This window comes from Polypterus senegalus, chromosome 11 (assembly GCF_016835505.1).
Source record: "Polypterus senegalus isolate Bchr_013 chromosome 11, ASM1683550v1, whole genome shotgun sequence".
Lineage (NCBI taxonomy): Eukaryota > Metazoa > Chordata > Cladistia > Polypteriformes > Polypteridae > Polypterus > Polypterus senegalus.
This window is the reverse complement of record NC_053164.1, coordinates 50947650-50968151: the sequence shown is the minus strand read 5'-3', so window position 1 is coordinate 50968151 and position 20502 is coordinate 50947650. Positions and strand designations below refer to the sequence as shown.

At 38.2% G+C, this 20502-nt stretch overlaps 1 protein-coding gene across 3 annotated transcripts in view; it reads left to right on the top strand.

The window, feature by feature from the left end:
* Nucleotides 1-20502, top strand: part of rnf122 (ring finger protein 122) — a 113842-nt gene that overhangs the window by 36686 nt on the left and 56654 nt on the right. The window contains exon 2 of one of the 3 annotated variants that reach the window (XM_039768593.1): nucleotides 11667-11804. The exons of the other annotated variants lie outside the window; for them this stretch is intronic. The gene's annotated coding sequence lies outside the window, so the exon portion shown is untranslated. The remainder of the gene's footprint in view (nucleotides 1-11666; nucleotides 11805-20502) is intronic. 3 annotated transcript variants of the gene reach the window in all.

The window sequence follows — 20502 nt, the reverse complement described above, 5'->3', positions numbered from 1 at the left end:
CATTTATGTATTTTTATTTAAATATCAATTGATTGGTCGTATTATTTGTCCTGTGAGTCTGTATCCTAGTTTTTATGTTTCTGCTGCTGTGTGCTTGTGAATTTCCCTTTGGGATTAATAAAGTTTATCTGTTCTAATAAATACTGAATCGTGGCTCTACATTACCTCAGAAAAAAAACATGTAAATATATTTGGGGTGGGGGGTGATTACAGAAAATAAAGTCTAACTATCAAAGAGTCATCAAAACCACTGGCCCTGTCTTATGGCTAGATGTCTTTTCAGTCTCAGAAAACAACCATTTAACCACCTGACCCACGTGCTCACCCAAATCTCAATGTTTCTTGACAGTAATTGTGGTGAAGCATCCTTCCTGATAGTTGAACTCTTACCCCACTTACTGACTCAGCTGTGGCATAGGATGACCAATTAAATCATATCTACGGGTCATATTTTAGATCATTTAAAGCAATGACATCAGATGAATCTTCAATTTTACTGCAGTTTGTATTATAGTTTAATGGTCAGAGATCCAAAGCTGCCCTTTAGGTTGCCTGCCACCTTGTAGACATGTTTCAGTGTAGAGAATTCTGGGCACAATTCATATTGGCATAGGACATTACCAGCTGACTGCCAGTTCCCCTTGACATATGGGACTTCCAGGACACACTTTGCATCTACATCATATATTGCTTCCTGGCTTTCACTGGGGCCGTTCATTCATAGTTATGGTCTTTTTCTAGATATAACCTAAGTTAGTCTATTCCCAAAAATGATGCAGTATGCTATGTGTATGGCCTGGGTTAATCTCATTTACTCTCAGGTGTCTTCTTTGTGTCCATCTGCTACAATATAAGGAGCAAGAGATTTGATAGAGTTGACCAAGTTACTGCTTTTGGCACCAGATGTCAGAGAGTTTGAGATACATTGGCATCGGTGGTGACAGCATAAAATTATAGAAGGGTTATGGAGCTGAATATTCTGTCTGGTACTCTAAGATGTCTTTTAGGTGGAAAAGAGCATCCATACGTTGACTTTGCTTTTTCTAATTTACTAGGGCACTCCATGGTGGTTATTATTTTCTACAGTATCTGTGTTTGATTTGCTTTTGCTCCTACTACTGTTCATTGATGTTTAATGCAAATTTCTGCATAGGCATGTATGTTTGGTATAATTATGTGCTTCTGTTTCAATTTTGTATTCTCTAATTCATGTTTTAGCTAAAAACACTATTTAAGAATAAATATATTGAAAAAAGAAAACTTTGAAATAGGATTAGCAGACAATGAACCAGATCATCTGTAACACGCTGTTGTCCTGTGAGCGGAAACATATGAAACAAACATAAGAAACATAAGAAATCTGACAAACGAGAGGCGACCATTCAATCCATCAAGCCCGTTTGTTTAGCTAATAGCTAAGCTGTCCCAGTATCTCATCCAGATTTGTCTTACATGTTGTCAAGGTTTGTGCTTCAACTGCATGTCTCAGTAGTTTGTTCCAGAGTCCCACATCTATTTGTGTAAAGAGGTGCTTCCAGAAACTGGTTAAGATGGATATGTAACAGCAGCTCTCGAGACCTTACCCATCAGCAAGTAGAATCTGTTAAGTATTTTTCACTTCTGAACGTTACGGCAATTTATGTCAATTTAAACAGATTTTATAAACTCTTCACAGTCTCTCTTTTTATATTCTAGTTATGTGACACCAAATTAACAGTGATGGCTCAACGGTTTCATAATTACCAAAGTTGGTTGAGGGACTCATGAATTAATTATTTTGGCTTCAGACTCCCGAATAAGTCAGAAAGGAACAAAATCATAGAGAGTATTCAGAGAGTTAATTGATATTTCTTTACAGCAGGCTTCATGTCAACGGTACATTCAGTAACATTCTACAAAACTGTGATTAGGGCTTTTCTAAATGCCTGAGAAAAGATTGTGTATGTTTTATGCTGAAACTTAGAGGGCTTTCATTAAATTTAATTACAGAATTATTAATGCTGTATGTGTTCTCATCTTTAGTTTTGTTGTATTTTACAAGAAAGATAGAGTTACAGAAATCATCTTACTGTGCCTGCAAAGTGTTTTAAGATCCTTAGACGTTCATCTCTTTAGTTCTGTTTACTTTACATAAATATCATAGGGACAGTGAAAAGCTGAGAAAATAAAATGTACAGAAGAGTCTTTATTTAAAGTTACTTGGTCTAGCACAAACCATCTAACACACATATTTATAGTCTTGTGTAGCAAGGATTTCCTAATGTCTTTTAGACAAACTACAAAGGGGTGCTCCTTTTGTGCTGACAACCTTTGACTTAGGGATTGGGAAAAGTTATTCTTGTACTAAGATGGGGAAAAATTTACTTTGATGATACACTCTGTTAAGAATAGTTGTGCTGGAAGATTAGAATTAGAACAATCTAGACGAGAACAGGCCATTCAGCCCAACAAAGCTCGCCAGTCCTATCCACTTGCTTCCTCCAAGAAAACATCAAGTAGCTGCAAAGTGTCTTAGGTTAGTGTTTGTGATTGAAATGTGCTAGAAGGACTGGTTGTTACTTTTTGTGTTCTTTTCTCTTACATTGTTAAAAATAAATGAAGAATAGGTGGATATTACATCTTTCTAATTTCAAGGACTTTGCACAGTAAGTTCAGTCTGGTTTGCATATAATTTAAAATGAATTGCTTATGAAGAATATTCAGCAGTCAAACATGAGACTAACACGTGAGATTGTTATCCTCAAGGTGTTAAATCCACTTGTGACTGTGGAGTAATAGAGAAATAATCAAAGTGCATAAAGTATTTTGGTGGACCATAACCTACGAGGTGTGGCAGAAAAGTAATGAGACTGATTATTTACCAAAGTTTTTATTTTTTTCAAACATCAATGTTATCCCCTTCAAAGTAGTTTCCTTGGGCAGCTACACACCGATGGAGACGTTGTTCCCACTGTTGGTAGCAGCGCTGGAAGTCTTCAACCTGTATGGTCTTCAGCATGTCCGTTGCACTCTTTTGGATGTTTTCTAAAGTCCCGAAATGACGTCCTTTGAGGACATTTTTCAGTTTAGGAAAAAGGAAAAAGTCACACGGACTGAGGTCAGGTGAATAAGGGGGCTGGGGAACCACAGGAATGCCTTTTGAGGTCAAAAATTCTGTTGCGGAGAGGGCAGTTTTTCGGCACCATTTTGGCACAGACCTTTCGCATGTGCAAATGTTCAGTCAAAATTTGATGAGCGGTAAATCTGTTCAAATTTAATTGTTCACTCAACATTCTTAATGTTAAACGATGGTCTGATCTCACAAGAGTGTTCACACGTTCGATGTTTTCATTGGTTTTCGAAGTTGAAGTCCTCCTGAACGGTGTTCATCTTCAACGTGTTTTCTGCCTTCCAAAAATGATTTGTGCCAGCGAAAAACTTGAGCTTGGGATAAAGAATGTTCCCCATAGGCCTGTTTTAACTTTTCAAACGTCACACTTGCCGTTTAATGGCACAACGTTGCTCCAAATTCCGCTGTTCCATTTTGCGTGACACACAACCAAAAACACAACTTCGCTAATAGCAGTCACAAAAATCACGTAGTTAACGGAAGGAGTTGAAACTCGCACTGAGCTATGGGAAGGTACTGATACACGTGCTCTATCAAGGACAACAGCGCAGCGTTGCCAGATTGTTTGCAGTGTTGCCAGTCTCATTACTTTTCTGCCACACCTCGTATCATATCAGCATAGGTCTCAGGGCAGGCAACACCCTGGACAGGACCTCCTCTCGCCCTCTCTTTATAATCTGCCACATTTGATGCCAACAATTATACCATGTTTAAAGTCACTTACATCATATGTCTTGCCCAGTCTAATATTTGGTTGAATAACAACTGAACATCTTGTCCATGTCTGCATTGCATGAATGGTGTGATTAAAAAAAATAATCTAATTGAGTGACAGGCCTGTCGGTGAAAATTGCTTATTGAGAGTGGTGAGAGTGGTCAGAATAGCCAGACTTGATCAAGCTAACAGAAAGTCCAAAAGTACTTAGATAAAAAGATAGTGGTATACAGGAGAGCATCCCTGTCATGCATGTTAGACCTGGAGGCATATGGGCTGCAGTGGCAGAGCATCATGTTGGGTTTCATTCCTGCCAAGTAAGAACAGGAAGATTAGACTAAAATGAACACATTATTGTCAGACTAAAAGACTGAAGATTGGAAAATTGTCACATGATCTGATGAACGTTTGACTTATGGACAACAGGAACAGAATTTAGCAAAAATATCATCAATACTTGTGTCACCTGTTCAGTTTAGTGGTGGTAGTGTTATGATGTAGGGAATATTTTCTTACCACAAATGAGGTCCATTAACAACTATTGGGTGTCACTTGAAAGCTGTGGTGTACTTAAGATGTCCATCTCTTGTTGCCCATACTCTATTCTTTTTCCAGTGCATATTTCCAAGAGAATTATGTATCACATACTGTAATATCAAGCTGGTTCCACAAACATGATAGTGACTCCAGTCTACTCTAGTGTCCTTCTCCAGATCTCCATGCAATAGAGTTTCACAAGTTGAATGTGTGGCTGAAAGTTCTGCTGGAAGCATGTAATGCTACTGACTCAATATCCATTGAATGTCTCTAAGTTTAGGCTGTTCTGATAGTAAGTGGGTCATACTCAGTATTAGATGCTGGACTATACCCCTAAAGGTTGACTGAAGTACCAATCCGCATTAAAAAGTAAGGCATAGTTTGCCCTTAATATCTGAGTATGCTGTTACAATAATTTTAGTTGTTGTGACTGATGCAATATTAATCATTTCTGCAGTGGCCTCCATGTACATTAGTGAGGTACACCACTGTTGCGCTATCAAAATGTCAGGTTTTTCACATATGGGCAATCTGATGTTTGGGTGCCAAGGAGCCCAAAAAGAAAACTGTACTGTGATAGGAAGAAAGAGAGTGGATAGATGTGTATAGGAGGAAAAACACTTCAGGCTGATGAGGAAATCAAATGTTGAGCAGAGAAGATGACAAACTGTATACAGTACATAAAGCCAAAGGATGATGTGCTGAGGGGAAGTATGCTCAAAATAGCTAAAAGACCGTGGAATAATTCTATATTGATACATCTGGTAAACAATTTGTTTCTGAAAAAACTGGTAATTGAGGATCTTGACAGAAGTGTGGTTGTCATTTAATGGTTCAATTAGTGAGGAGTGGATTCTTCAACCTTACATTAGTAACAGGAGGTAACTTGTAAGAGGATTTGAATAAGCAGTGTGGGACAAAATGAGCATTGTCCGTTCTGCTAGGCTTTCAGAGGCACACTCGGCCTGTTAAGACAGCAAATTTAACAAGGATGCAGAAATCCAGCTTCACTCCCAACCTACATTTGTAAGAAAATGGTTAAACATCAGCTGGTAACATATTTAAATATTTAGACATATATATACTTAATCTGATAACAAAGGTGTAAATATGAGTTAAACTGACATCTCTGAAGACTCCTTCAGAAATGAAGGTGCCCAAATAGAAACCCAAGTTTGAACAAAGAGTTGTAATTCAACAAGTGGTAGCTTTAATTTACAAAATAATATGCCTTTGAGCAGGCAAATGATCTATAACTAGAAGTGACCGATCACCAGCTGCTACACCTTCCTTTGAAACTACCTGCATTCATCTCTTTTCAAGCTTGCACCCTCTGAAGCCAATAAAACTGATGAACCACTCTCCAAACTATGTGCCAGTGACTGAGCCCAGACTGAGAAGACTAAGAAGTAGCCATTACTTCAGGAAGGGAACTTCAGCATCTGAACTCTTTTGCCAGAAACAGTAATATTTTTATCTGTGGAGTTGCAGAAGATACAGCAAACAGCCTAACTGAGACAAGCACAACACCCAAGGAACAAATGACTATGTCACAAAGAGAAAGTGAACTCCAATACAAGAAGAATTCTCCACTTGAACCTGGAGAAACAAAAACAGTAACACCTCCACGCAAAAATTGACATTATCCTTAAAGACTCAGTATTGTAAAAACTCTTTATCTACTACATAATAAATTATAATTCTGTTTAGCAAGTAAATAACCATCCTTTTCTGTGTTAAATGTTTGTCTGTCTTGCCTGTCTTACATCCTGTTTTATATGTCAATGTACTATATGTTGTCAGTTATCATATTTCTATAATCCTTGTGCTTATCAATAAATTTAAAAAATAAATAAATACGTTGATAAATGTCTAAAGGCCAGATACCACCTCCTACAGAGAAAGGTAAGGAAAATAAAGTAGTATCCTTTCCAAATTACTTAATTCATTACCAGCATTGCCAGTAGCAAAATTGATCATTAATTACCTGGGTTAAAAATTCTCTCCTCTTTCCTACAGCCAGAGTAGAAAGAATAAATAGTGAATTGGCCTTAAGGACGCATAATGAATGATTCAAAAGGTTCAGTGGGAATCAGAACCAAAACGTTTTTAAGCAGAATATAGTTTGAGACAGAAGTAAAAATAAGAATAGAAATATCAAATTTGTCAGTGCATCATTTAAAAATGATTTTAAGGAACTTCCATGTTTATTTAGCTTTAGATAACTATGAGGGCATTAGAGTATCACACAAGTGATATTGCTACCTAACTGCACTTGGACCCCAGTTCAGTTCCCAACTTGAAAAAACTTTCTTTGACTTTCCTTCCATATTTCATTATATTATTATTATTTCATTAAACTACCTTTGTTCTGCCATATTGCAATATGAGTCTTTCTTCTTCCAGTAAAAAAATTATGTATCGTATACTGTAGCTCAGAAAAGTGCTCTACAGAAGTGTGCAAAATGTAGTAAGTATTTAATATTTGAAAGATCTGGGCTTAATAAGTAGCAGTCAGGCAATTGGAGTATCTCAGTTATTTGTGACATGTACAGTGTAGGGGGAAAAAAATCATTTTTGAGTCTTCTAGCTTGCATTACCTACGAGACCACAAAGGTGAGAACAGTTTGTGCAATATGGCACAGGCCTTATCATTGTATCATTATCTCAGAAGCTGCTGGTAATTCAGATATACGTTTTATGACGTTTGGGCAGATGCCAACATTCTATTTGTCCCGCATGTTAGTGTTACATGGTGATTCTTTGATGCAAGGAGGTTTTCTATGGTGTACTGATAAAAATTCAAGGTCTTTTGTGTGTGACAGTGAGCTCTACTGTAGACTGGTCTTCCGCCTCACAAGCTTCTGATCTTCTTCTGACATGATTTCAATTGCATTTTAGACACATATTAAGTATCTTTCTTTTACTCATTCTTTCAGTATTTATGGTTATATCCGCTAGTGCAATATAGCTATGTACTTTTTTTGTTACTGTTTTGTACTTGGAAATCTGTCTAAGTGCCCCGAGTCTGTCTTCAATAAAGACTGTTATGGAATAATAAACTGAATTGAATACTGTAAGCTTCTGTTCGCTCTGTGGGTTCAATAAATTATGAAAATGAGAAGGCAATTAATAAAAAATATCTCAATATAAAAAAAGGGGTTACCTTCTGAGTTGATCAATTAGTAGAAAGTAAGCCCAATAGGAAAGGATAGTGGCGGAGAAAAAAAGGGCAAGCTTTGTACAAGTTTTTTTCTTTCTTTTTTGTTCAGTGATTTAAAGTTGAATTAAAAAAGAAGACACTGAAATATTTATTCTGCCACTTTATAATCTGGGCTAATGGAAGTTATATGGCAGATCCTGTAAAATGGGTCATTTCATATGCACTATGAACCTGTCAGCCATCCTGTAAGAGAGGAGCAGAACTAGTACTAAATTGAAGACACTTGTGTATCCTAAAACCATTTTAATACAAGCCTGTCAAAGTTGTGTATGTTGTACATGCTTTATTTGGGTGGAGGCTTCCTACAGTAACCATCTATTTTCTGGCCTGCTTGCTCAATTTACAGTAGTGGGGAGCCAGAATAAGAGAAAAAAATGGCTGAAAAAGCACGGACCAACTCTGGACAGAACGCCAATGTATCGGATAACAAACTTACAGTGATTCAGACACAGCCAACTTACAGTTACCAAATTGAGCTAGCACGCATGCCTACATACTATGATTGTTTTACTTAGCAGATACTGTATGACAGGCTTTTAAACATGAATTGTGTGTAACACTAAGTTGCAGTACTCGGGTAAGAACTAGACCATTGTTGAAAGAAAAATAGAGAGGCAGAAGTGATAAGAAGTGTAGCTGATAGGCCACAACCTTTCAGTCCCAACAACTGAGTACAACAGTGGTACCCAAAGAGTCGTATCAGAATGAAAGACTAGTCATATGCTGCTCTGGATTTTATATAGTAGTTGATGATCCAGATCGCTTCCATTGCTGTTTTGGAAAAACAAGAAGGAGAAGTTAAACTGAACGAAGGAATGCAAACACTGGACAAATGGAAAGATAATGTCTGTCCTTTTCTGATGATACACAGTGATGGGAGAACCAGTATATAGAAAATATTCCATGGATCTATCAGTACTGTACGGTTATGACACACATTGTGTCCCTTGATAATGAATAGAGCAATGTCACAGGATATCTGAACATTGGTGTTGCTCAAGACCCACCCTTCATGCTGGCAGTATACCCATCTGCAGATGCGCTTTTCCAGCATGATAAAGATCCATGAAGCTGGGCTAGGAATAACCTGGAATGCTATGACCTTCCAAATCATCACATCTGCATTTATTACTAGCTAATAACAAGACTGACATATTAGAATATTTGAAAAGTCATGACGAGAAGAGGTCATTCAGCCAAAAAAGCTTGTCAGACTTCTTTACATTGATTGTCCAAAATAACATTAAGTCAAGATTTGAAGGACCCTAAAGTCCTACTCTTCATAATACTACTTGGTAATTTATTCCATGAATCTGTGGTTCTGTGTGAAGAAACACTTTTTAAACTTTTCAAGTTTTCAACTGTGTCCCTATGATCTTGTTATGGAATTTATTAAAAAAAGGTATCTATTGTACTAATTCCTCATATTTTTAAAAACTTCAATCATGTCCCCTCTTTATCTTTTTTTGTGGAAACTGAAAAGATTAATCTCCTTTAGTCTTTCCTTATAGCTCATAACTTTTACTCCCAGAATCAGCCTAGTTGCTTTTCTCTGGACTTTTGCATCGCTGCTATGCCTTTTTCGTAATAATGGAGACCAAAAATGAGAACACCAGGTGAGGCCTTACTAATGTGTTAACCTCCCTTGGCTTATACTCCACACCTCATGATATATAACCTAACATCCTTTTACATTTCTTGATCACTTCTGTACAACATGTGGATATAGACAGTAAAGAGTCAACAATGACTCCAGGGTCCTTCTCATAAGGTGTACTTTCAAGTTTCAGACCTTCCAATTTGTATTCAGATCTAACATTTTTACTTCCTACTTGTTATATTTAACTTTTACTTGCATTAAATTTCATTTGATTCAAATCTGCTCCAGCCTGGATGCTTTCCAAGTCCCTTGAACCTGCATCACAGTGGAGAGTAAAACAAAACTACAACCTGCAATGAGGTCAAAGAAAATAAACCTCTGGGACCAGGCCTCCAATCATTATTGTGGATTATTAATTAGAAATAAGTAAAAAGAAAAAATATCATTTGCAGTAATGCTCAAAATAGCACACCCTGAAAGAGCCGACAATAGTTATTTTTCATTCTAACTAACAAGTCGGCCATTTCTAAATCATCATGTACTGTATCAAGACATTCTTTAAACCCCAAAGAATACAGTGAGTCTTTTCTATGACACCAGTTTCTAGTTGTATGGAATTTTATTGTTTCAAGAAGTATTGTTACTCTTTATAGGAACACTTTCACTATTCATATGTTTTCTTCTAAAGCATTTACCAATTGATAAATTTGTTACGGTACATAATAAATTGGTGTCCTAGTTGGCACTAGGTTTGATGGGAAGAAAGGAGCAAAGAACAGAGACAGGGCTGAGCGAGGCCCAAGGAAAGGATGAAAAACCTGCAGTGGTAGTGCAGACATGTCAGTGCAGCTAAAAGCACAACACAAGGGGACAGTGAGTACCATAGGGGCAGGAACAGGTACACCAGTGAAGGGGAAAGTGAGAAAGAGATACTCATGGGGGGAAACAGCAATGTTACCATAGAGCAGTGCCACTTAAGTGGACAGGACGGCTGATTTATACTCACTTCATCAAGAAAACATGACAGTATATAACTTGATATGGCTTTCCAGTATCCTCCATTCGTACAGTGTAGCATTTTCATACTGTGAATGATCAAGTTGTGAAGTATGGACATCCAGTTTTTTTTTAAAGTTGTCATTGCGCTGTCTTTGAGATGTCACAGGAATCAAGAGAGTAACTAGAGAAAACTTGTGTTTTCGAAACAGAGAATCTTTGGGTCAATGAACCCGGTTCATGGAAGATGTAGGGCAGCATCATTAATCAGTATGCCACTTTTGCAGCATTTGTAGGAAAATAAAAATTACAAAATATGTTTTCCGAGATTACAGGGCAGGTTTAAAAGGGAGCCTATCCCAGCATTATGAATCAAATGTGGATAGGAATGCCATTCCCTGATATTACTGAGCCTATGGATAGCCTTCAGTCAGCTTATCCTGCACATCTTTGGACAGCAGGAGGAAGTTGGAATACCTGGAGACATGTGGTAGTGGACATACAGTAGGTAGAACATACAAACCCAGCTCTTGTGTTGGCTGGAATCTGAACCATGTGGAGCTGTGAAGCTGTAGGACTAATGAGCATGCCAACATAAAATGGCGTGTTTTTTTAGTTTTGATCTGTTTTTTAAACTCTAACACATTATGCAATACTGTGGCCAGACTTTCAGTACTATATATTATTTATTTATCTGCATTCTTTGTAGGGCAATGTTTTGGCGCTCTGCCCAGACACTATTTACTGTTTTTTGTTGAACGTCAAAGCTAATTCCTGTGATGTTCCTGATGCTGCTGCAATGTGCTTTGGCCCTTGTCACCCTGAACTTGCAGTAGGATGGATGTTGCTGTTGAACCTTGTATTAACACTGTCACATTTATCCATGGTAAGGAAAGAAGTCTGATGAATGTGTAAAATTAAAGAGTTGGAAAAAGGGGTGAAAGGAGACTTTGACCTGCTAAGCGAAGCTGCGGAGATTCAATCATCCGTGTGGTGTGTGATTCAGACAATTCAATTTATTTTTCTCATTCTTTATATTTTAACACTTTAACCACAGTGCACTGACAGTTGTGGGTATACTCTATTCTCCATGATCTGTAAGTGGTATTAAAATAAATTTAAAATGACCACAAAAACTACAGCCTGTGTGAAGCAGTGTGTTTCATTTTCTTTTAATGCCTCTCTTTCTGTACTTTATCACAATTTATTTTTATCACATTTGCTGGCTTTTTCAGTAAAAATAGACTCAGACCTCATCACACCCTTTCAGTGTGGCATTGTATTTTCTCATCTTTTTTTTCTTTTTTTTTAAACTCTGTTGATTGGGGGTTGATAAAAAAGATGACAGCCATAGCTTCCTTTCACACTGAAATTTACAACTTCAGATTTTGTGAATCTGCCTTTGCTGTCTTGCTGCTCAGACCTGACTCTCAAGTGGTCTCCTTCCGCCTCAGCCTCCTGTTTTGTCTTTTTCATCTCTTTTCAGCTGTGAGACATCTTCATAATCTACGAACTGTTCTCTGAAAAGGAAACCTCTTTCCTGTGCCAGGCGATTATGAGGAGAGATAAGAGGTTGAACAGGGGCTGAGCTGCAGAGCTGCCTGGCAGGAGTGGCGGCACCTGGGTATGAAACCACCATCTGATGTGGCTTTGAAGGGCAGTTTGTATTAATGGGCTGCTGCTGATTTGTAATGAAGCTGCAGACCCACTTTAGAATAAATTATTTAAATTTACATATTTATGTTTAGCTTAACATTTAATGTGATGCAGCTCTTGATTTGTTAGCTTCTAACTGCCGCCATTCTCCTCCGCCCTGCTTTTTCTTTATTATTCTTTATGCTTGGAGAAACAAGTAAACTTGACAGTGTACGTGATGGAGTGTTCATTTTTTTATATGATCAATTAAATCATCACTATCTTTGATATCTAATATCTTTGATATTTAGCCATCAGTCGCATTAACTGCAGTAATATTAGTTTTAAATAACTTTAAAGCCCACTGAATCCTGTTCAGGGTTTAAATAATTTCACCTCCATTCACTCTTTAGAGATCAGTTTAAACCTGGAAGAGCATGCAGATTCTACATAGAAGAAGATCCAGCCAAGAAACCCAAGTGGCAGTAATGGTACACAAAACAAAACTGGAGGAGATAAACAGATTTTGTTTATCGAGTCTTTGCCTTTAATATTTCCGATGTTGTTTTCCTAATAGCTTTACAGACTGATGACACCTGCTTCCCCTCCATGGAAAGCGAACCTAAACTAGCAGTGTTCCATTAAATTCAGCTATCAGTGTTCACATTGTGTAGGGCTCCAGACATACCAAAATGGTGTTAGGACTTTGAGGAAAGCAAATAGAGCTCCAAAATACCTTAGAAATTCCTTGTGTGGAGGTGGTGGTGGTATGGGGCGCTTAGGACCATAAAACCCTGGCTAGTTAAGAAACGGAAAACATGGGATCTTTATAAATAAAACATTTATTTCACAATAAAATGTTCTTCTTAACAAAAAGCTACATGTTAGAAGAAAGACATAGCAGAAGATGCCAGATAGGCAATCTCAAAACAAGTCCCAGTACAAAAATCCGAAAAATTATTAAAAAATAGAGCACAGAGGTCAAAAGCTATCAAATCAGTAATCAAAATGGAGCAATAAATCACCAAAGAACTCACCAACTCCAGCATATTCAATGAACAGCAAGGGGCTGCTTGTTTTCCCAACTTTATAGTGCTGAGTGCAGCCACTTGACAGTGATAGGTAGGTGTAATAAGAATGTAAGTTTAATGTCACTGTGCTTTGTACAAAAATTATTTTATAAATCCACTCATATGTACAGGCCAGGCCAAAGTTAGAACACAGGGGCTCTCAGCATTTAGAACTGCTAGGTAAGCATTTGAAGAGAGAAGGTACAACTATGAAAATAGGCATTGTACTATTTCTGTATGTTAGAGATGAAATGGAATCTTCTCCTTCCCTTGTTTGGAACCTAAGTAAGGGCCTGCACGTGGAGAAGACTGTATAAAAAGACTTGGACAGCAGCCAAACACTTTGAAGCCGACGGACGGATGGGTGATATCGTCATCCATCCTGAAAAGCCTTCTAGCGCAGTGACGGAAAATGGCAGACTGCTTCCCATCTGTAATGCTGCGTAAATCGTCAGTAAAGAAAGCTGTTATTTTCTCTTATGTGACTTTTACCGCCGTATCACTATGGGAGGTTATCGCCTTTTAATATCATATCTATATAGTTTTCGATTACTTAAAATGTCGCAATTACAAAAGAACTTATTCCAACTAGAGAGCTATATCGCCCCCTATCGGAAACAGCAGGTGGCCTCGCCTCTTGGGGAACCACCAACAAGAAACCCAGAACATAGCAAAAAATACATAGATACATACAAACTAAATGATCAACAATATTAACATAAACAAAACAATCCAGAATGAACAAAAGAGATATAAAAAAGAAATTTGAACCCCAGCCAGTGGAGGAAACCTGGCTAAAACATAAGACATTGCAGAAGCCCAGATATAATCTTTACTGTGCAATTTTTATAAATGTATAAAATATAAATGGTATGAAATTAATTAAGCAATTAACATCCCGTCATTCAAAAAGTCATGTATGAAAATGCTGGACTGACCCAGTATTCATATTGCCTACCATGGATCAAAGAAGTGACTTCTGTGGTTTTGAAAGCAGGATGAGGCAAATTGGGAGACTGCTCAACGTAATGTTGTTTTATGAAGAACAATGGATAAGATGATGTTGGTGTGGAAGTAGGTGGGAAAGAAATTGTCAGTTAGAACCAACTACAGATGAAAAGGCAAATTTCTTCATCATGATGTTTATGATTTGATGCAATATACAAAACTAAACAATAGCTACCTCCAAAATGTCAATATATCATATTTAGGAATGGTTTGCCATCCCTCCAGCACAGTTCCTGAAAAAAAGCAGTGAAATCCTAACAGCTTTCCTCTCTGTTTTTTCAGCCTTATCTGAGTATCTTTGAAATGTTGGAGAACAACATTACATTTAAACATATTGTTAAGTGGAAGTAGTTCAATGAAATTGACTTGTATGCCTCCCACCGACTGGTTGCAGTAGCATAAGTACAGAGACCAACTATAAATACAGCAAAGTATTTTAAAATGAACACAGTTTGGTATGTACAACAAATACTGCAGTTCTCCATATGGGTGGCCATTGAGTAGCCTGAGGGTAAAAACTATCCCTCAGTTTAATTGTGCAAGTGCTAATGGTCCTGCACCATTTTCCAAAAGGGAGCAGAGAGGAAAGTGATACTCGGAATAAGGTGTTTAATTCTTACTGTGTGCTTTTCTGAAGAAGAATGCGTTACAAATGCCCTGGACAGAAGATATATTTGTGCTGAGGACCAAGCTGCGATTAGACCCTATTTTTGTGAGTATATTAAGTAGCAGTGCTAAACCATTATGTCATTATGCTTCTCAAGAAATATGTACACACCCATAAATATTAATCTCCCAGACACATAAGCTAAGTACAGTATTTTATCTGGTGAGTTGTAGCCATTACAATGCTGCTGTTTTGCTTTCTGCTTTTGCAATAGGTTCAAACAGTTTATCCCAGAGATTTCGGTTCTTCCTTTTTTGACTTTCAGTTTACTTGCTTATTAAGATTTCTTCCACCTCAATTGTTTCTAAATAGCTTATTAAGTATCCAGTTAACAATAAGCGTGCGCAGGTGCTAATAACAGAGGGGAGGCTAATTCAGTGTCATTGGCACCTGTGTGTCCTTGTTTTCAAGTGGCTGCTTAAAAATATCCAGAAATAGGAGAGCAAAGTCTGAACAAATGCTTAAAAACAAATCTCTTTCTGCATATAAAAAGGCAATCTCCCATTTGTGAAATAATTCTTAGTGAAGGGCTGTCTCGTTATTCTATCAGAAACAAACTGATTACAATGTGCAGCTCATTGAAAATTCAGATTTTCTCAGCTATTAAGAAATAAGTTTGACCAATAAGTGTTTTCATTTGAAGTAGCACCTTTACAAACTTATATACAGTGGAATGTTTAGGCAGAGAGGGCACCAGCAGTTACACAGTGAATCAGTTTTGATGGCTGGATCTGTAATCTTGTGGTTTCCATAATTGCTTGACCACATCAGCCACAGGAGGTGAAACTCCAGACTGGGTTTGGAAACAAGCAATAGTCGGGAGGTGGTTAATCTCTCCATTTTGGGATAATTATTAGCAAACCCCAGTGGTTTTAATTTTCAGTCCTTGGGGAACCCCATGGCTCCAGGTTTTAATTACAAAAAATTCAGTGCATCATTTTTTCTTTTAATTGACCTCATTGTTTAGTTATGATGAAAAGAAATATTTAGAAGAAATTTTAAAAATGTGTGCATTCATTGCCAAAGCAGTAAGTGCTTACATACCCTGTTCAAAAAGCAGACACCATTATACAGCAAGGTTCTACTTTAAGAATAGGCACCCTTACACTATTTTAAGATTGGGCTCCTCACCTAAATTTTAAGATTAGGGACCTTGGTGTACCTGGCCTTACCCCCACAAACCTTAAGTTCAGGGTTTGTAGTAGGGGCAGGCCAGTCTAAGACAAACAACAGGAAGGACAATTTTAAGATTAAGCATCCGATTTTTGAACAAGACCCACCTTTTCTAGCTTTCTGTTTAATTTACCATTTTCTATGGAATTTGCTCCCTTTTTGTATCCAAATGCTGACATGAGCAATGAGCAATTCTGGCACAAGTGTAAAAAGCATTGAAGTTTAAGGAGGGCAATTACTTCACTGCCATTTTCACATGTCTGCTCATTATGAAACATTTTTTACAAATGATCAAACAAGTGAATATGGCACTGTTGAAACTGCTCTCCTTTAACTTTCAGTGTTGTCGGCTTTTGGATATAAGTAATGGAGTAAACTCTATAAAAACTGTGGCAAAAGAAGCCTAAGCATTCAGAGCTTTGGCAAAATACAAATATTGTGGAATTTCTTAGAATAAGAGAATGTAAAGGATATCTCTCTAAACAATGTGATCATTTAAAAGTAAGACTGATACACCAATCGTGAAATTGGTTGGAATAAAAATCTTCAACCACAGGGGCCCTGGGACTGAACAGGAGAACCACTGAAGTAACCAGATGGGTAAAATGGTCTTTGGTTTGTAATTTCCTATGTGAGTGGATGAAAAAATGAGAGGCTGAGTGGGTATTTTAGTGAAAAACATCTTGCATAATCCTCAATCATGCTGGCTCACGTTTTGGAAGATTGTATATGAAATATACTGTACATACCTGTATCTGTCATTTGCTTGTGGTTCTATGCTAGAACTTTATGCTGTCAGATTACTGTGGTTGTGTAGCAGCTGGGTATTTTTTTAGGTCTTGTGCTTACCTGGTACAGTATTCAAGTACAATACTGTTTTATTACTTTATTACACACCTGATTTTCAGGTGCTGTTTAGTGAGGCATATTTACAGCTTAGTGATATTTTGTTATTACCAAATAGCACCCTTTCATTTCTTTACTCAACTATCTTTTAAATGAATGAGAATCTGAAATGTACCACGTAACTATTTAAGACAAGCAGAAGACTGCGAAGGGCGGATATTGAGTCCTAAAGTTCCTATTGGAATACTAACAAGCCTTTCATAAAAATGGTAATGATAAGCAAGCATTGGTCACCTGGGCAATGAACATTTAGAACAATAAAATAATCTAGATGAGAACAGGCCATTCAGCCCAACAAAGCACCACTCCTATCCACTTAATTCTTTTAAAAAAAACATCAAGTCTAGTTTTGAAAGTCCCCAAAGTGATACTGTCTGCCACACTACTTGGTAGCTTCTTCCAAGTGGCTGTAGTTCTCTATGTAAAGAAAAACTTCCTAATGTTTGTGTGAATTTACCCTGAAGAAGTTTCCAACCACGTCCCCATGTTCTTGATGAACTTATTTTAAAATAACAGTCTCGAACCACCGTACTAATTCCCTTCATAATTTTAAACACTTCAATCATGTCTCCTCTTAATCTTCTTTTGCTTAAACTGAAAAGGCTCATCTTTTTTAATCTTTCTTCATAATTCATCCCCTGTAGTGAGCACAGTTGCTCTTCTCTGGACCTTTCCTAGTGCTGCTATGTGATTTTTGTAGGCTAGAGACCAAAACTGCACACAGTACTCCGGATGAGGCCTCGCAACTGCATTTTGAAGCTTGAACATAACCTCCTTGGACTTGTACTCTACATACCATGCTGTATAAACTTAACATTCTGTTAGCCTTCTTAATGGCTATCTGAACACTGTATGGAAGTTGACAGCGTAGAGTCCACTACAACTCCTAAATCCTTCTCATAAGGTGTACTCTCTATTTTCAGACCTCCCACTGTGTATTCAAACCTAACATTTTTACTTCTTATGTGTAATGCTTTACATTTACTGACATTAAACTTAATCTGCCACAAACCAGTCCAAGCCTGTATGCTGTCCAAGTACCTCTATAATGATTTAACCGATTATCACCAATCTAACTATTTTGGTATTGTCTGCAAACTTAACCAACTTGCTACTTATATTCCTATCCAAATCATTTATATATTTAGATAAACTTCTCAAAAAAATTAAATGAACACTTTGAAAAGACATCAGATCTCAAAGTGAAAAAACATGCTAGATATACTGATACGGACTGGGTAATGTGTTAGGAATGAAAGGATGCCACATCGTTTGATGGAAATGAAAATTACCAACTTAAAGAGGGCTGAATTCAAAGAGACCCCGAAAATCCAAGTGAAAAAATGATGTGGCAGACATCCATTTTGCCAAAAATTAATTGCAGCAACTTGTAATTGTACTCAGTAGTTTGTATGCCCCCCACATGCTTGTACACATGCCTGACAACGTCAGGGCATGCTCTAAATGTGTCCTGGGGGATCTCCTCCCAGATCTGTCAGTGGCCTCCAACTATTACACCGTTTCTATTTTGGGGGTTTGCAGTGGGATGGCGCACTGGGATTGGCTGAGATTGACTCCAGCAGACCCCCTTGACCCTGTGTTAGGATGTAGTGGGTTGGATACTGACTGACTGTTTTGGGGGTTGTCTCATTGTTGCCCCTCTAGTGCACTTGTTGTTAATTTCATTGACATCAAGCATCTGAAACTGATTAACAACCCCCTCTGCTACTTAACTGACCAGATCAATATCCCAGAAGTTTCATTGACTTGATGCTCCTCTCTGATTAAAAAGTCTTCCTTTAATTTTTTTAGCAGTATATTTTGCTTCTGCTTAGGAAAAGGCTGACTCATAAAATTCTGAATATGTGATGTTCCATGAATTATATTTTAAGCCTTGATTTAGGGAAAAAGATATTTTTTTAATTTTTCAAGACAATAAGTGAATCTCATTATCTAGAAATGCTGCATATATGGGTGGGGTTGAGACTTACAGGTATTCCATTTACAAGATAATGTTACTTAGGTGAGAATGTTACAACTCTGTGATATCCAAATATTAATAAAATAAATAAATAGATAATTTAATAAAATTATGTATTTATTAATTCATAACATCCCATAAAAATGAATGCAATGATGCTAGTAATATGCTTTCTTAGAAGCTCAGTTTCACTTTAAATGCTAAAGATTTCTTTGTCTTGTTAAGTGAAGGTCAACACTGAGCTGTTTTTCTGTGTCACCAAATGAAGTCTAGAAATAATTGCGTTTGTATCTCTAACAGCCGCAGGGTGCATTATGATGCAAGCAGAAAATTAAAAAAGACAAACATATTTAAATGTTGCTTCCTCCATTCATTACAGCTGTATCCAGGTTTAAACAGCTGAAAGCTATGCAAAAATCAACATACCCACAGTGGACAGTTAAATGACTGAACAGACAGAGGATGGTTTGGTACTTAGAGCAGGGGTTCTTTAACTTTTTAATCTAAGGACCCAAATAAGAAAATCAGTACCACATCGGGACCCAAGAAGAGGATTATTACCATTATTACAGCAGAGCAATGTATACTGTAGACAAAAAACAATGGCCAGATTTAAAAAAAAGCAACAAAAAACAGTAAAGGCTTTTGTTTCCATTCATGCATGTCTCTTACATAAATACTACCAAAAGTGAAAAATTAAAGGCGAATGTATCTATACTAATAAAAGGCAAAGCCCTCACTGACTGACTGACTCACTCACTCACTCATCACTAATTCTCCAACTTCCCGTGTAGGTAGAAGGCTGAAATTTGGCAGGCTCATTCCTTACAGCTTATTTACAAAAGTTAGGCAGGTTTCATTTCGAAATTCCGTAACAGTCATAACTGGAACCTACTTATGTACTGTCAGGGATGCCAGGGCCATGACCCGGCCGGGACGCCATGAGGGACCGGATGTGGGTCTGAGCCCACCCTGGATCACGTGGGAGCTGCCTTCTGGGTTGTTCTGGGGGCCACGGGTCGATGGCATGGAAGCCCTACCCTGTAGGGGCCCGTGGTCACCGCCAGGAGGTGCCCCAATGCCTTGGGGACCTGTTGCCCCAGCTCTTCCGCCACACCAGGAAGTGCTGGGGGGAAGACTTTGGATGATACTCGGAGAGCTGCTGGGAGGACAGCCAGCACTTCCCCCATGCTGGGGCGTGGCTAGAGGAGGAATGCCGGGAACACCTGTGGCTCATCCGGGTCCTGTATAAAAGGGGCCGTCTCCCTTCATTCGAGGCTGGAGTCGGGAGGTGGAAGGACAAAGCTCAGGAGAGCTGTGGAGGCGGCCCGAAGTAAAGGCATTGAGTGGCCAAGACTGTGTTTGGGGGTTTGTTTGTGCACTGAACTGGGTCTGTGTGACCAACTAGATACTTGTAAATATTGTAAATAAACGTGTGGTGGTTGAGAAACAACATGTCCGCCTGTCTGTGTCCGGGCCGGGTTCACAGTACATATATACCGGCCATGGCCTGCAGCTCCGTTGCCGTGTGAGGCGGAGTTGCATCTCTCATCGTCACGCCTCCCATGTAATTGAGTGCCTGCCCATATAAGGCCATCCGTCAGCGGCAATCCAATAGGAACACTCTACCGCTAAATATTCGCAGGTTTAGGGCTGTGCTTATGGAAACGAAGATGAGATGGTCAGGGTGGTGTTAGGTACAAACTCAGCGAAACTGTGAGAGAAACTTTTAAGTGCCGGGTCTTAGCTAACATTAAATAAAGCCGTGGACATCGCACAAGATAGCACAAGCACAGCTCAGAACCTTCGATGCATGTAGTCCGAGCGGCTCACGTGAACTGGCTGTGAACGCAGTACGCAGACAAAAAGCAAGAGCTCCAAA